We start from the raw sequence: 14070 nt of genomic DNA on the forward strand, positions 1-14070 counted from the left end.
CTTCAAGCCTTGTACATTGATCTTTCATGGGATCCATTTCCTGTTCTCCGTTTGCTAACCATCCTAATCGCCATTGTGGATCGAGTAAATCCAGCAGTCATCAGCACAACTCCTTTCATGTATGAGAAGGACATCATGACAATCCCGAGCATGGACGATGACAGTCTATATGAAGTGCCAGTGCTTCGACCAAGGATGTTGCTATGAGGTCTTAAATTTGTTTTTTCTGGTGGAACAGGATGTTTGTGGTGACTAGATCATGTTCCACACATTTGTAAGGAAGAGCACTCCCTTGGCATTGCTGTTGCTGACTCTTCCTTTTCCAGTGTTAGTCTGCCAGAGCTCTGTGTTTCTTCCGACCTTGGTACTGAAATCCCCTAAGAGAACAATCTTCTCATCTTTGGGTATGTCTTTCAGGACTGTGTCTAGTTGGGTGTAGAACTTCTCCTTTGCATCATCTTCAGTGTCTAGAGTTGGTGCATAAGCACTGATGACAGTTGTCTGTTTGATTTTTTGCAAGCTTCAAGTGGAGTGGCATGAGATGCTCATTGACACCAACAGGGACTTCAGATAGGATCTTTTTCAGTTTGTTCTTCATGGCAGATCCAACTCCATGAATTCATTTTTTTTTTCCTTTGAGATTCCTTTCCAGAAAAATGTGTACTCTCTGCCTTCTTCTCTTAGTTGTCCTGGCCCGCGTGTTTCTGACGGCAGCAATATTGATGTTGAATTATCGCAGCTTCTGGGCAATAATAGCTGTGTCTTTCCGGTCGCTCACTGTGTGGGTTGTCCATTTAGAGTCCAAATATTCCATGTTCCTACTCTCCGGATCATCACCTTGTCGTGGTGAGAGGTCTTGTGTGTTTCAACGAACTCAAGAGCAATGCCACAGGGAGTCTCATGCTCCCAGCAGAGTCACCCATGGCAGCAAGATCAAGGTGGAGGGTCCAGACAAAGAATGGCTTTAAAAATCCTCAATGGCAGAACAGGCGGAGAATAGGAAAGGTATTGCTACAACAGCTGTGAAGGGTGGATGAGGACTGCAGTGAACAGAAGACACCCAGTTGTCGCGGATTCTATGCCACTGGACCTGAGTTTTCTACCCATCAAGAATCGTGTGGTGGGTGCAGTGCAACAGTTCCCTCATGTTAAAAGGAAGTCACACATGGGCATTTTCCTCTGTGTACTACTCACCTAAACTTAAGCCCTACAGTGACTGGTGAATGGTGACGGGAGCAGGATCGTGAAATCTGGAAGCTTTTAGTCATGAAGCAGTGTGTAGATGGTGGATGTTATGTATCAGTCATACTGTTTCAAGGACTGAAGGGCTAGAATGGCCTGGCTGCTGCATCCACAACTGAGTAGCCCTATTTAGGATCCACTCTGCTCACCCCACATGAGGGAGGGGCTAGAAAAGGTGTCCAAAGCATAGTCCACCTCAGCCCCCCTCACTGGATAACCATGTCCAGCGGGTTCACCTACATGTAGTCAAAATCGAATGGTTTGCAGTATTATGCGGGGTTGGAAGGGAGAACAACGCATTTTAATTTCGTAGCTATCTCAGGCAAGCCACTTAATAGAGACAAAGTAATTTCCCCCTTCTTCCCCCACCTTCTGGCTTATGTACCTGATTTGTCAGTTTTCATTTCAATTTTTTGGGTTTGTGTCACTCTGTTACATAATTGTCATGCCAATTCACTTTCAGCACTATTTCTAATACAGCATTGTCTCCTGATCTGAAGAAGTGGGTCTGCCCTGCGAAAGCTCATCACCTAATAAATTATTTTGTTAGTCTTCAAAGTGCTACAGGACCGCTTTTGTTCTTGTCAATATTAGAGAAATCAGTTGCCTTTCCACAAAAAAGGCGGGGTACTGAATTTTTGGTGTTAGTGAGTGAGGTGTGTGCATTGGGCATTGCAGTTGCAGCAATGTTTACATCAAAAGCTGTGGAGGAGAATAGCCAGGCCCAGCGAAAGCCTGTAGAGTTTAAGTTAAATAAATTGACTGATAGAATGAGGACAGTCTGTAACGATACATTCAGGACAGCTTAAAAGCAATTTTGGTTTTCTGGTATCAGGATAACTTAATTTATAAGTGCTCTGAACAACTACTGCTTGGAAATAAGCTGCCCAGCAGTGACAAAAATGTACTCTGTAACCAAAGATCAAAGGAAATTAGCAAGCTGTTTCCTCTTACTGAACAAAACTTGCTTTAAAACACTATTCTGTGTAGACGTGTGTGTTCATTTAAACACAACATAAAACCTGAAACTTGGCCAAATCAGGAAGCAGATGACAAAACGTGGACACCTTTACAATTGGATAAATGACAGGACTTCTCTGTGTGGGAATATTATTTAAGTGACTTGTTTTCTCAAGTGCAAGTTGTAAAGCGATTTTTTTGTTGTTGCATGTAGTGAGCAGATATCCTTCCTCAATTGTTCTACCCGTGCATCCACAGCATTTTTGGGGGCCTTGATGTTGCTAAAATTCTTTCCTAAGACCTGCACCACTTACATCCTAAGTCCTTTTTGAGTCCTCCTGCCTCCCTTTTATGTGAGTAGGATAACTACGCCTGGACCAATCATTCATCAAAACCGGCCTGCTAAACACCTTATCGCATCAGGTTCCTAGCTAGTTTTGTACTTATCTTTCTCCCTAATTAACTGCTTATGTTGCTTAGAACATGACCTCATCATGAAATATTCATATAGGAGTAATGCATTGGCTGGATTATTTGATACTTTACAATAAGACAGACTTCACCTTCCTTTTTTCAGTCCTGATCCTGCATCAGACTTGCCTGGCCTGTGCTGAGCCTAATAAAAGATCTGGGCAATTGCATGGGTGTGACCTTTTCCTCTTGTAGCCTGTGAGTTTTCTATCACCATAGCCCTGTACCTAGGACCTGAGCTGTAAAATAGGCTGAGTGCTCTTCATGTGTAATCTCACTGAGCTCCACTATTTTTAAATCGAAAACACTCAGCATCCTGCAAGCTACACTGAGAGTTCTGCTCTGCGATTAACATATTCCCCTTTCTAAAGGAGGGAATAAGAGACCATTAGGTAATATAGTGTAAACAAGTCAAATTCTCTTGTTCTGCCAGAACGTTGGTTGATTAGTGGATGCCTGTCATCTTAGAAATATTAAAAATCAGTTTTTCTTAGAGCACCAAATGGCTGTCTGGAAGATGATTGCTACTTTTGGTTTCTGTGGGCTTGGTCTGGAGCGAAGAGCGAGTCTGGTGAATCCCATTAATAATATTGTTTTCAAAACAACATTCTTCAGAGCCATGGTATAGTGAGGGTGGTTTAGAATATTAAGCTCTCACTCTAAGAGCAGGGGTAAAGGGCTTCTCTGGTCCTTGGGCAGCCCCTGAAGTTTGTAAAGATGGGTCATTGGCAGTGGTGTGACAAGATGGTGGCCAAGAGGGCTTTTGGTGGTGGTGGTGATCCTAGAATCATAGACAGTTAGGGTTGGAAGATACCTCAGGAGGTCATCTAGTCCAACCCCTTGTTCAAAGCAGGACAAATCCCAACTAACTCATGCCAGCCAGGGCTTTGTCAAGCCTGCCGTTAAAAACCTCTCCACCTCCCTAGGCATTTGGTTCCAGTGTTTCACCACCCTCCTGTAATGAGCTGGAACTCCTAAGACCATACAGCACAAACCTGGTTTGAGGCCTGAGACCTAGCTAACAATGGACAAAGCATGGCTCAAAGCTAAACTGTGAGCAAGAGGCAGGCCTCAGCTAACAGAACTTGGCTCAGATATGGCTGAGAGTGGGGGGAAAAAAAAGTGCGGGTTAATCAATGCAGATGCAGAACAATAATTAGTACAAGTTGAAATCACAAGGTCTCACCAGCTCATTTAAAAAAAAAAAAAAGCTTAGTACCTGCTCCTCAAAGATACAGACCTAGGTTCAGGAAAGGGTCTAAAATGACAGCATGATGGATAAAAGATGATCTAACCAACCTATGAGGTTCAGGGAGATGGATGATAACCTGAAATGTCAGCAGTGAGGTATGCTTTGTTTGTACCTATATATAACGTTGTTTCTTGGGGACTCTTTGTCTGACCTAGGTGGTCAGTGGAATTCCCACTGGCTGTGTCAGTCCATTGCAGAATGTACCTATGTACAATGTATCAGTACAGTGTACAATTACTTGCTAACTGTAATTTGTACCTTGCTTGGCAATAAACCCTCGCTGGGTACCTTTGATCCTTATGTGGTTTGTGGTTTTTGGGGAACCTCACAGGGTCTGCTGTAATCATTGGGCCCACATTATTGAACACGAACACAAACACACGCAGCCTTCTGGTTATCAGTGGTGCCAAAGACCCAAGAGAACGCAAGGGCAGTAAATCCACTAATCTACACCTATTGAAATAGTTTTTCCTAACATCCGACCCAGACCTTCCCCACTTCAACTTCAGACCATTGCTCCTTATTCTGCTATCTGCCACCACTGAGAATAGCTTGGCCTCATCTTTTTTTGGAAGTTCAGGGAGCTGAAGGCTGCTATCAAATCCTCCCTCACAAACCTCTTCTGCAGATTAAACAGGCCCAGTTCCCTCAGCCTCTCTTCATAGATCATGCACCCTAGCCACCTAATCATTTTTATTGGCCTCCACTGGTCATCTTCCAATTTTATTCCATATTGTATTTAACTGAATTATATACATATATTTAAAATCTACATCTTATTAGGCTCACAGTTTAATATGAGTGCTGTAACTAGAAAAGTTAACTACATCAAGCAACACCACAATTTACAGATAGTGGGTTCTAATGTGTCGGGATACAAAGTAGAGTCATAAACTTCAGCCATCAGGGAGCCCATTAACTGTTCTGCCCTGCACCTGGAATTGCTGTCAGTGGACTAGATGACTGTCTGAGGTTTTTCATCTGTTCCAACCTTCTTCTTCTTTAAGGCTAGGAAATTTAAATAATATATAACATTTAAACAAGTACAAACTAAGAAAACAAATTATTACTCAATTATTATTACTCAAGTAGACTAATTCCACATGAATCAGGATTAGGTGTTTAATGTGAAGACAAGGAAAAACTGATATGCAAGGTGTAACTGAATATGAACAACAAAGTTCAAATATACAAAATAAAACAAATTTAAAAAAATTAAAAAGTCTGAATGTAGAAGGGGTCATAAAATGCAACTCTTTGGGATTTTTGCAGCAAAATCATGGATTAGATCTTCAAAGTTCAACGACCTGGCAACATCTTGCTCACTAGCAAAAAGGGCAAGACCACTAAGTCTTTCTTGTTGAATTGTTGATCTTTGCGTACTTTTGATTTGTTTCATTTGGCCAAAAGATCTTTTGGCTTCAGAAACAGTGACCAGTGTGGTGCAGAATATTGACAAAGTTATGGTAAGGTTAGGAAAAAACGTTCCAACTGAAGCTCATGAATTTTATTTACATGTCTAGCTTTCTGAGATATATACTCCTAAAGTTTGCCTTACAAAGTGCTTTCATGTGTTTCCGCTCATTGATGATGTCTGGGGATATGCCACTGCCATTTTCTCTGCCAAAAGCAGAACATGAGTTTTCAATTTGTGTATCAGTAAGTTCCAAATACAACCACAGAGAGCAAATATAATTATTAATATCTCTGGCCATGACAAACTGCTATGTCAACCCACCAATTACACAGTCAAAGGCTTGTGCAAAACATTCACTTTAAAAATCTCTGCTGTCTTTTCTCCCAGATGGACTTCTGGTGGTTCATTGTGAAATAGCTTTCTCTTTTTTGCACATTTCTCAGGGACTCTAGTTTCACTTGGCAGGTGTTTTGACTGACATAGCTTTGGCTGCATGCTTGGCATCTGCCAGGTGTCCAAGAGGAATGAACAGAACAGGTAATCATCAGATAGTCCAATGAACAGAACAGGTAATCATCAGATAGTCCATCCCCAGTTGCCCAGTCCCAGCTTCTGACAGACAGAGACTTGGGACACCATTTCTTCCCAACCGGGCTAATAGACAGTGATGGACCTATCCTCCATGAATTTATCTAGTTTGTTTTTGAACCCTGTTAAAGTCCTCGTCTTCATAACATCCTCTGGCAAGGAGTTCCACAGGCTGACTGTGCGTTGTGTGAAGAAATATTACTCTTTCTGTTTTCACACTGTTCTCTGTTTCTTTTGCTCCTCCTTCACCTGGAGAGCTCCCTCACCAATTCTCCTGTTAGCTGCTTCCATTCGGTAGCCTGTTCTCAAGGAATGATCCCAGGCTTGCTCTGAACTATGAGGCTCACTACAAGTAATTATCGTCTAATCATCTTTAAGCCTAACTCCACGATCAAATACAGTCCGACTGCCCTGCCTACTTTTTCAAGTCAGGCTTCTTTTTCTCCTTTCTGTCTCTCTTTCTGAGCTCCACACTTAGGTTTGTACTCCATAATGATGCTCTGCCAGTCACACCACCAGTGTGCAGCAGTGCTGTGCAAAATTATTACTGTCTGAACGGGCTATTTTTAACCAACCGTTTAGGGTTTTTTTTTTTTTAAGGAGTTATGAGGATTGTGCTATTCTTTTCTTGTGCTATTTTGCTGACTCCTCACTCCAAAATACATTATTTGCCTAAAAAGTGCTATTGCTCTTCTGCTTTTCACCTGCTAGGTGGCACTGCAGCTTGGCACCACATACAATAGAGGGTGGTGTCTGTGGTGGATGTACACAGTTGGGGGCAGGGAGCCTCTGCCTCCTTGAATCGGGTTGGTGCTATGCAGTGCAGGCTGGAGGTGGGCCCCACACACTGCTGGCTTGGCATGGTGTCGCCACATGAGCCCCACGTGGAGCTGGACCACTGATGATACCACGGCAACCAGACAATGCCTGCACTGCATCCCCACTGTTTCAATTTAAAGGAGACAGAGCACTTTGGCTCCCCGCCACCACTGCCACTGCTGTGCCAATTCTGAGACACGAATTAAAAGGGCCCAACAGGTGACCACTGCAGCAGCTGCTCATCATCATCATCATCAACAACCCATTGGTGTCCAAAGCCTCCCTCATTATTTCCTTCCATCTTTCCCTGTCCAGTGCAGACTGGCCTAGTTTTGTGCGGAGCTAGTCTACAGAGGCTATTTTATCATCTACCCATTGTCTGTGGAGTCTGCCTCTCCTCCAGCTGTCCATTATGCCAAATACCAGGGTCTGGATTTCTTGTTTGTCACTCATTTTGCAGATATGCCTGATTAAATGCTGTTGTGAGGGGGAGGAGGGATAGCTCAGTGGTTTGAGCATTGGCCTGCTAAACACAGTATTGTGAGCTCAGTCCTTGAGGGGGCCATTTAGGGGTCTGGGCCAAATATATATATATAAAAAAAAAATGGTCAGCAGTGGTGCTTGGTCCTGCTGAGAGGGCAGGGGACTGGACTCAATGATCTCCAAAGGTCCCTTCCAGCTCTGTGAGATAAGTATATCTCCATATACATAAAAAGTTGTATAGCCTTCTGCAGCAGGCTCCCTTTTGTCTGTATCTTCCTATATAATTTCTCGTTGGTGACCTCCTGCATCCATCCTATTCTCAGGATCTTTCTCTAACAACTCCTCTCAAATGACAATATCTTTTTCTCTTCACATCTTTTGTTATCACCCACGTCTCACATTCATACCACATGCTGCTGAATACACATATTTTCAAGATGCTCAGTTTTATTCCTAAGCCAATTGCTTTGCTTTTCCCGATCTTATCCATCACTTTCAAACTCATTCTGGCTTTCGCTATTATAGTTGCTAGTTCCTTCTTACAGTCTAGATCATACATTATGTTGCTCCCCAGATATGTGAACTTCTCTATGTTCTCTAGTTTAATCCTGTCTATACTGGTCTTCCTATTTTCTTATCTCCAAACCCCATTGTTTTTGTTTTATCAATGTTCATAAGCAGTCCATACTGCTTCCCTTCTTCATTTAGCACCTACATCATTCTCACTAGCTTCTCGTCATCTTCAACGATAACGATATCATCCGCGAACCTCAAGTTGTTGATTTTCATCCCATGCACAGATACCCATTCTATCTCTTCCTTGATCTTGTCCATTGCTCTCTCTAGGTGTGTGATGAAGATACTCAATGATATCCGATCTTCTTGTCTCATACCTCTACTTGTTCTAAACCAACTTCCCAGTTCTCTGCACATTCTCACTGCTGCCTCTATATTGTGGTTGGTATCCTTCAACAACTGTATCTGTCTGCTATCTGCTCCATAGGACTCAAACGCTACCTAAGACACTTTCTCATCTATACTGTCAAATGCCTTCTGAAAATCAATGAAACAGTTGTAGATGTTCTTTTGTCGAGCTTTCTTTGTTATGAATCTTAGTGCCAATTACTGGCTGTCTGGTACTTCTATCTTTCCTGAATCCCTCTTGCTGATCCCCTAGGTGTTCCTCTCTCTGATCTCAGTCTCTCCATCCATATCAGCATCAGCACCTTGCCTAGATGACTAGTTAGGGCAATTGTTCTGTAGTTCTTGCACTCCAGTGCACTTCCTTTCTTGTGTTTTGTCATTAGCACGGATCTTGCCCATTCCTTAAGTGCCTTCCCTTCTTTCCATGCTATATTACATAGTGTATTTCCTGAATCATGCTTTCTCCACCATATTTCATCATCTCTCCTGTGATCTTATCATTTCCAGGGCTCTCGTTGTTCTTTAGTCATTTCACTGCTCTTTTTACGAAATATTGGCGTGGCTCTCGATGCTCGGCAGAGATCTCTCTCGTTCTTTGATCAGTGCCTCTGAGACACTTGGGTCCAATTGTGCTTTGTATAGATTGGTGCAGTATCTTGTCCATCACTGCACAACCTTCTCCTTGTTCATGAGCATTTCTTTGTTCTCAGCTTTGATCACCATCTGCTTCCATTGCCACTTCCTATTAATATTGCTAGTCATTTTATACACCTCCCTGGTCTTATACTCACCATAATACTGTTCCTCTCACCTGCTGCTACTGTTTAAAAATTTCAGAATCCCAGTAATAGGATGGGGTTTCTGGGCACAGCTAGAAAAATCAATCCAGGGTACCTTTGCTTAAAATTCGGGCCACTTATAGCCCTAGGCTGGGATTTCCTTCTCACTAAGGCATATCCAACCAGCCACAACGCTACATCTGCCAGCCCCACTGGCCAGCCAGAAGCCACACAAGCAAACTCACAGACTGCTCAGCTGCTCTACCAGTCCACACCAACAACCCCCAAATTCAGGTGAGAGGCTCTTAAGCCTGTTTCACCAAACACTACACAGATTCTTCCAGACCCCAAAGAGCCCAACACCCGGTCAATATATACTTGGATCTTACCCAAACAACGCACTTACCGATTCTTTAGATTTAGTATCTAAAGATTTATCAGCTTTAAAAAAAAAAAAAAAACGGGGTTAGAAAGAAGAATTGTTAAAGCAATACTTTACATGCATCAATCATAACTACTGATGCAGGCCAGTGGTGGTATTTGCTGATTCTTAAGAATCTCTGAAAGTTCATTTCAGGTTCCATAAATTCAGTCTTTGGAGCATTGTGGATCTAGCCCACTGGGGTCCACATGCTGGCACTTGGACCCTTGGAGACCACAACACAAAAGATCCAAGATGGACACTGCTAAATCTACATCATCCCTTAGAAAGATGGGCCCCTAGTCCAGACAGCCTTAACTCATGAGCACTGAAGAACAAAAATGTACCTGCCAAGGCCACATCTTATAGTTTTCATATGCGGAGGGAAAATTCCATTCTTCTCCATAGGTCTTGGCTTACCATCTGACCAGGTGGATCACTGTGTGCTGGGTTTCCATTCTTTACAGTCCCAAATTGGGAAAACCCCCACCATCACAAAAGGGGCGTTGGCTGTCTGGGACTTTGCTCAGTCTGTTGTCCAGGCTGGGGTAGAGACCCACCTCCCATTATGAACCTCAGCACTGAAACATCTCCCATACAGCTGCAGAGCTGAAATCTACAACTTTACTTACGTGCATGATACAGATATACAAGTACATAGATTCAGGGCATCATCAGCTTTCATTTGACACCTCACATGGCACCCCTAGCACAATACTTGGGGCCAATAGTCACAATAGGCATTAAAATGGCTTCCAGACCCAATATAAAAGTCCCAGCCACATGACAACCCCTTGCCTCCCCCTCTCTTCCTCTGTTGCTGCTGCTTTGCTGCCATCGTGATGAAATTTCAAAGGACCCAAGCAGGGCTCCTGTCTGCTCCTGCAATGGCCAGGAACCCAGGCCCTTGTAATTCACCTGGGCCCTGTTGTAATAGCCCCTCTTGCCTCACCCCTTTAATGGGCTTGTGATGTACTTATACTTCGGTGTAAAGCATATAAAGAGGCATAAACAAGTTGTCTGTCTGAAATTTTACTTCCTACTTACTTCACTCTTTTTATGTAGCCTGTTATAAAACCAGGTAAATATCTAGATGAGCTGACATACCCCTTGGAAGACCTCTGTGTACTTCCGGGGTACATGTACCCCCACTTGAGAAACAATGGTTTAAAATAATGCTAAATGTCCTTGCAGGGGCTCTGAATACAGCAAAACCCTCTCATAAGTTAAGCTACAATTTCTCTTCTCCAGAAGTTATTTTGCACGAGACCAGGGGGTCTGCAGTCTGTGGCTCTGAAGCCACATGTGGCTCTTTAAAGACTTCTTTGTGGCTTCTGATCCTATAATTGAAAGTTTGAAAAAAAAAAAAAAAAAGTGTGGGGGGGAACCCTCCTGATTATTTTGATGAACAGTGAATGTCTAAAAGCTCCCCAATGAACAGCTCTTCTAAATAGCAAACAATGTGATCTCAGAATGTTGGATAACTCCCCCAGCATCCTCCAGAGACAGAGAAGATTCAGGAGTGGAAGCCAGGAAGTCAGGAGGAAAGGGAGATATGGAATTGGTCTGGGGTGACAGGGGTCAGTGTGTTTCTGTCTGAACCCCCGCTGACCATCGCAGCAGACCATGGCTGCCAGCAGGGCCCTGGCCCAGGATGCAGTGGAGTGGGCAGGCCTGTGTCCCCTCTGCCACCCCGACTTGTGAGTGACAGTCTCCTGCCACTTGCTAGGCCAGGCACATGCCTGGGTGGCCATGCCCTGTACTAGGGTCTGGGTCTGCCTTGTATATTGTCTGTTTGTTTGCTGCTCCACCTTGCATCAGGGCTTGAGCCGGCTCTATATATTGACTGTTTGTTTGTTTGCCCAGTCTTGCCCCAGGGCCTGGGCCTGATTTGCTTATGACTGGTTGTTCGCTGCTCCACCCTGTACCAGGACTTGGGCTGTTTGACTTTGGGGCTAGACCAGTCGTGGTGCCTGCCCAAGGAGATGTGTGTCAACCCACTGAGGCTTGAACACAGGACTCAGCCCCAGGGCTACATCCTGTAGGGAGCAGGTTCGGCTGTTCCCTGCGGCAACTCACCTACGGCGCTGTTCTTAAATTAGGAGTTACAAAAAGTGTGGTTTGACTTTATTTATTAAGGACTGTTTTGTGTTTATATTCATTGTGGCTCTTGGATAACTGAGTTTTTTACTGAACCGGGAAAAAAATGGCTCTTCTTTCTAATTTGGTTGCCGACCCCTGTGCTAGATTGTAATGAGACCTGGGTGGGATGAAGACTAATCAACCTACGTCATTATGTAGATTTGAGAGTGTGGTTGAGGGCTTACTAAGAAATTGTATCCTCTTACAGCTGTGAAGGAGGGAATCATTTAGCTTCTGCATCAGTTTCCCCAATTTGCAAACATCTCGTGGTTCTTAGATCTGACTCCTGTTCTAGTCCTGCAAAAGTCCTCCTGTCCCCTCAATTGTAGTATCTTATGCGGAGTACCTGTAACTGACTGTGAGCAAAGCAAAGCATGCTTAATAGCATGGATTAGAAATGAGATCTTCTGTCTGCAAGCTCGGTGCTTAAATATCTGCAATTTTCCTCCCTCTCTCATGGCAGAAAAAATTCTGTTTATGGGTGTCCAAATGACACTCTAAAAATCCCCAGGCCCATAGCTATAGCTGAGATTTTTACAATTCAAAATCTTCTACAGAAGTACACCCCACTCAGTACACTGAAGTTTTTATAACAGATTGGCTTCAAAGTTCTCGATTAACTATGTCCCATAAACATCCCCCACTTTTTTTTTTTTTTTTTTTTTTTAAAGTGGAAGTCGAGTACAAGAGAATCTGATGTTGCTCAGAACGTCCTGCAAACTAGGATTAGATTGCACTAATTCCAAGTGGTCTCCTTCCAGGAATTTATTGCACAAACAGTTAACTACAAATGCCATTTTAACTGATAGCATTTATCCAGCTGTTTGTTTCACTGTCTAAGATAACATCAGCCAGAGCCTCACTGTTCTTTTCAATAATAATAGGGTTGCCTGCAAGACAGCGTTTGCAAGAGCCATCCTCGCTTCCAAGTCTTTGATTGTCCTAAAAATTCCTCTGGTACTTAGTAAGCAGTCAGTTTTGACTCTGCTTAAGAAGTGCTTAGACCACCCCAAGGAGGAATGGTGTCTGGAAGCTTGGTCCTTCATCTCTAAACACACAGATCACTAGAGCCAAAGACAGATGTGCTATTCTCCTGGTCATTGACTGTGAATCTGGATTGCAGCCTGTTGTAGGGAAAGGAGGTGGAGCTGTAGTCCTCATCTCCTCCTCTCTTTCCTTCTTCTGTCCTTCCCTCTAGCTACTAATTGGACTATTCCCTATGGAGGAAGAGCTAGTAGCAGGGAAGAGAAGATGCCCACAGTATTGTGAGGAGGAGCAGGGGTGAAATATTTCCCAGCTGGGACAACTCTTCCCCATCAACAGCTAGTGCTGGGAGCCTCAGCAGCTCCCCAGACAAGCAGCAGGAAAAAAATGGTATTAAGATCCATTTCAACTGGTGCAGTCCTGTTATGGTTGCTCACTTTCATGCAGCAGCATGTCACCCTTCTGGCTCTTATGCATTGGCACGACCAGGCGACTCTGTGTGTTGTCCCATCTGCAGATGATGTATATGCAGTTCCCACTGGCCAAAGTCTAAGCCAATAGGAGCGTGGTGGTTGCACTTGGGGGTGGAAGTACAGTTCAGGGCCTCCTGGCTGTCTCAACACATAAGAACTGGAAGGCAAACATGTTGGCTTCCTCCTGGGAGCCACGCAGCTCAGAGGCTAGCAGGGAGCTTGCCAGCCCCACCTAGACAGCCATTGTGGGACACCATTTTAAAAAATTCAATTTAAAGCATGTGCATGAATGTGCATATGAACACACACTTCTGTGTGTACCCACAGACACACATGTTGGTAAAGTAAAAGAAACGTCTAATTGCTATTGTTTTGAAATGATCTGGTCCAAAAATAGGACTTTTTGTGATGTTTCTCTTCCTTTCCCCCACTGAAATTTCAGCCCTTCTCCCCGCTGCTGCCAAGTTCAATCAGGATTTCTAACGTTAGAAATCTTCAGCCAGTTCTAGAACCAATTGGCAAAACAATAGTTTTGGCTTGGTGCAGGAATGAGTGGGTGAAATGCTATGGCCTGTGTTATGTGGGCCAACAGGCCTGATCACGGTAATCCCTTCTGGTTCTAAGGTGTGTAAATCTATAGTTTGCGATGACGAAGGTTGTAAGAAAAGAAAATGAAGCCCTTGCTATTTGAGGAACAGAGGCACCAGTGCAGTATGGCCCTGAGGTAGCATCCTATAGGCCTCATCCACCCAGTGATGGTAGGAACTGTACTCACCTGTGGCCCACAATCCCCATCCCCTCAACCAATGCAAATGAACATTTTCCTCAGTCCAGTTCCCTTTAGCAGTTAAAGCACAGGCATGTCCCATGGTTTTCACCATTCTCAAAGGTAAGCTATTTCCAAAGATGAACAATGCATTCTGGTAACAAGCAGTCCTGTGGCGCCTTAGAGGATAACTAATTTATTAGGTCATGAGCTTTCATGCAAAGCCCACTTCATCAGATGACAGCTCAGGAGCTAATAAATTTGTAAGTCCTTAAGGTGCCATGGGACTGCTTGGTATTTTTGAAGCTATAGACTCATATAGTTACTTCTCTGAGTCTAATACATCCTA

This window comes from Carettochelys insculpta, chromosome 3 (genome assembly GCF_033958435.1).
Source record: "Carettochelys insculpta isolate YL-2023 chromosome 3, ASM3395843v1, whole genome shotgun sequence".
In the NCBI taxonomy this organism is placed as follows: Eukaryota; Metazoa; Chordata; order Testudines; family Carettochelyidae; genus Carettochelys; species Carettochelys insculpta.